Source organism: Siphateles boraxobius, unplaced genomic scaffold (assembly GCF_051911475.1).
Source record: "Siphateles boraxobius isolate OS27281-9 unplaced genomic scaffold, OSU_SipBor_1 1, whole genome shotgun sequence".
NCBI lineage: Eukaryota > Metazoa > Chordata > Actinopteri > Cypriniformes > Leuciscidae > Siphateles > Siphateles boraxobius.
In genome coordinates, this window is record NW_027508699.1 from 15,211,854 (window position 1) to 15,216,571 (window position 4,718).

Sequence of the window (4,718 nt, forward strand, 5' to 3'; positions counted from 1 at the left end):
AGCCCACAGGGAATGGTTACCGGGCGGGACATCCAACACTATCCTCCGGTCACCCATCCCACACGGCACCCGAGGGTGGGGCATGGTAATGGGGACTCGCTCTCCGCGAACGAAGGCGAGTCTCGCCCTCAACACTGTGACAGTCATGTTCCCATAGTGAAAACATGAACCGTCCACAAAAGCTGCCTCAGCGTGCTGTAAGCCCAAACACGTGATACAACAATAGTGACCATCAGAGGGAGACAGGGAACGACCGCATCCAGAAACGCACAGGCGGAATGACATCTCGAAAAAGACGCAAACGCACCCGTGTTGCTCTTTTAGGAAGTGAAAAAACTCTCACCAGTGCCGGAGCACACAGGGGAATGACCGCGGCAACACTGACACAGGAATGGTGCAGCCTGTGTCAGTGAAGTACTCACCTTCTCGCCCTCAACCGACCGTCAGACAAACAAACACAAACAGAAAATGTGGTTGCTGTGAAAACAGCAGTTTGAGAGCTTGAAAGCTCGCGATCACCGCTGCACTCGCGCTATAACACCGACACCAGAGGAGACTTCCCAAAAAACGCCGACACACTCGCTCGTTGAATAACAACACTCTTCAGACCCAGACATGAAGCTCGGCTCCGAAGCGAAAGGCAAATGGTGCTTGCATCTACTTCCGTATTTATACCCGCGCCGCGGGGCGGAGTGTGAGATGCAAAATTTCGCACGCCAATGTGTATTGGCTCATTCAATACACTGCGTGAAAAGAGCTGTAATCGGGCATGTAAAACTCCTGAGTACTCCTGTGTGCTCCACAAATAAACGTGTGTGTACGGGAGTTTGCTGTCCTGTCACACAATCCCGAATACTCCTGGATATGTACCAAGTTTGGGGCACAGCAGGGAGCTACTAAGGGCCATCAGTTACCATGGTGAATAATCCCCCTGTCGGGGTCAATGCAAGGGAATATTAGCATTTCACACCTTTGGGACACAAGGCAGTGGCCTCCTTCAATTGGTCAGAGGTCTTACATAGGATTAGCTGCTCAATGCTTTGTCCCTCCTCTAAACACCCACACTATTGGTCCAGTTTATGGCCTCATTTGGGTTTATTATTACTCATTATTAATATTTATTATCATTGGTGTTCATGGTTAGAATGTCAAGACAATCAGATAGACAAAGTTGAGTTTGTTATTATAGGCACACAAATGTGGTTCAGGCAATGTATAGACCTGATTATATTATTCACAGCATGTTTAACGGTAGCCTATAACAAAACGAAATATAAAACACAACCCCGCATTTCGTTTAAATTTAAAAAAATATTAAACATATTCCAGGCAATATGTGCATTTGTACAAATGTTACAATAAACATTACAGTGATAATCTTGTAATAAAAAATGACAAAACTCAACCCTATCTCTTTTTGTTAAATTTCAGTTTTATCAATAATAGCCATTATAAAAGTATAAGTAAAAGGTAACGTTACAAGAAGCTATGCAATAAGAAATAAAGCAAACAATTCAGTCAAACATACAAATTCAGCGCTAGTCTAACGTTAACGTTACAACGGAAAAGTTATAGCCTAAATATATGAAACTTCACTTAGCCCTCAGCCAAAACGATTGGCCAGGGAATGAATTATCGATTCACGAGACCAAAGATCACCCGTTAGATATACACAAGACGAATTACCACACAGAGTCAGCGGCAAACGTCAGAACGACTAGCCGAGGAAAGGCTGTTCCAGGCGGGGAACATGAGCGCCGAGCGCCCGGTGATCCCTGGAATGGATCAAATTATCATAAATTCTTATAAATAAACCACAGATTTGAGCTTTAAACAACTACATTCTCGCCTCAAAAACTCTTAAAACTACATTTCGTGAAAGAATAGCCGTAGTATTATATTCCAACTGCATATTAAAAAATGACGCTTCTTATGTTGTCATTCCCCTTGTAGCACGCGCAAGTGATGATACTCTGTCAACCAATCAGCGTTCTGCAGTGAGTCTAGCTCCACCCTTTAGTACCGTACCATGGTGCTAGGTACCCCAACGGAAGGGTACCCAAAAAGTGGTACGGTACGGTTCGACTTTTTGGTACCATTCACAACTTTTGACAGTGGAAACGCAAATAATTGCGTACCGTACCGAACTGTACCGTACCGTACCGCTCAGTGGAAACGAGGCATAATACTCGAAGACAATAGGCTCCCTGGCATGATCCTATTTCAGTCGGCGGTCGACTACGTCCGACGTTATCGACTGAAAGGGAACACAACCTATCTCAAAGAAACTATGTAAAAAATCAGCCTCTGCACTGATCGACAGAAGCGCTACGTGTAATAAATAGTAGCTCATTAGCCAGGCTTTAAATGATTGAACAACATTTGTCAATAAATAAAGGCTGATAAAATATTTATGTATTTGCATTTATGCATTTGACATGCTTTTATCAAAAACTGACTGTGTATTCAAGACATGTTATATAAGTAGGTATAACTATTAATATATTACAAACCCAAATCCAGAAGTTGGGACCCAAAATGTCTCAACTTTTCAGGATTTAGGGTTGTATATTATGTAACAATTACTCGTACACAGCTAATCGTTCATTTTATTGCACATCTCACATAGTGAGGCGTTCCTGAGCAACTTCTACTGCCAACTACAGCGTTTACCTGCCAGATAGTGAAAAATGCTTCACTGCCCACTGCCTGTGTCTTGCCAGTCATTTTAGGACGAATTTCCCACACTATAAATTATTCATTATCCTTACCATCTAAACAGTTTCACCTAAACCTATTTTTGTCTATGCCACAGTCTATGGTTTGCTCACTGGGCTTTGAAACCATATTGTGAAAAGTGCTCAATGAATAAAATTGACTTGACTTCACATGTTAATTCCAAAGCATGATTATTTGACTTCAGTGAAGTAGTGCATTCGATGTGTGTTTCCCCCCAAATCCCCCCAACCCCCCATGATTCCTTTCAGCACCTTAAGCTTCAAACATGCATTAAGCATTTGGAAAGTGCTAAACAGGTCCAGGTAACAGTAGCAATCTAAATAAGTGTGAAATTGACGTGTGTGCTCTCCAGTCTTCATAAACAAGGCTTATTAGTGTTGACGTGCTAAATCTGCTGTCACTCCTCTTTTTAATTTCCTACCTCGCTGCACATCCCACAACAGCAGAAACGGACCCTAATATGCCTATACTATTCACAAAGTGGCATCAATAGCTACTTCTGTTAGAAATACAGGAGGTGTATGAGTTGAGAAAATGAGAGACTGCAAAAGTGCTTGTTGAAGACTCAATTTCCTTGCATTTGCCTGAATAGTTCTCCAATTAGGCCTCTGCTTTTTCTTAGTTTCCAATATATAAAGTCCTTTAGAATCCCACAGCTATCCAGTAAAGAATGAGGCTGAAAGGAGGGAGAACTTTAGCTCCACATTATATCTACAGTAACAGGTAGTCTTTCACTTTGCACCTACAGTGACACTGTCAATCAAAGCAGAACAGAAGTCATTAGGATCACTCCCTACTATGCTGAAAAGGGCAGCCAAACAGCATGTTCAAAGCTTATTAGTTCTGACCTATGTCATCCTTACACCTTATTACATACTAGTGAAAAACACCTCAGCCAAAATAGCCTAAAAATTTCACACGAACAAATCTCAGCTGGTCTGCTAAAAACCAGTGGAGTATTAGAGATAATTACTCACCAGTTTTACTGAGATCAACAGGAGCAATATGGTATTAAATCACTGCTACTCGAGGACTAGGACACTTGGATTACAGAATGGAAGCCAACAGTAGCCTATGTGGTATACAAATTGTCCCTCGGTTTCCATTGTAAGATCATTGTAAGAAGCAATGCCGTCAATAAAAATGCATCAGACAATTTCCTCCATTGTTTTATGGTGTTTCAGAGCAGAGCAGCTGTGGAGCTGGCATTTACTCCACAGGCAGCTGACCTTTGACCTTGGTTTCATTACTCATGTTCGCGCCCTCAACCTTGCTCTATGTCCAGGCTCTTTAAAGGACACGCTTCAAAGAGTTTGTCTTGTTACTCTTTGATAATCCAAACTCAAAAAGGATGACTGATGATTTATTTCAGAGCTCAAAAATATGGATGGCCTGCCTCCCAATTGCCAGTTTGAAAGAGTTTTGAGCATTTTGACTGGATAGGCACTTGCTCTAATGACAGCTCAAGCTCCAAGTTTCCACCCTTGATTACTTAACTAATGAAAGTTTGTTAATATGTATAGAGAATAAAAATAAAAGGTGGGTTTAGCGTGATGAAGTGATGCGTTGTGATTTACAAGATGTTTTGTTTAGAACTCTTTCTAGAATTATTTCTAGCTTGAAAACCTAGTAAAAAAAAATGCTTAATGAAAATCAATATAAAGAACACAATAATACAATTCTGACACTTTTTATTTATTTGTCTGTCTGTGTTTAATGATCTCTACACGAGGGCAAGTACAAACCTTGACTACTGGCCTGATCTACCTTCAGAAACTGTTGATTTGTGATATTTTTTCATGTTCAGGGCCCAACAAAAGCCATTCGATCAGATTTCTATTTTCCTTGTCATCGATTTAATTTTTGCCCCATTATCATCATTGTTTTTTGTTTGTTTGTTTGTTTGTTTTATCTATGGCGTACAGGACAAAATATTGCTGATTGGATTGTAGTTTACGCACACATTCTTATTGATGCAT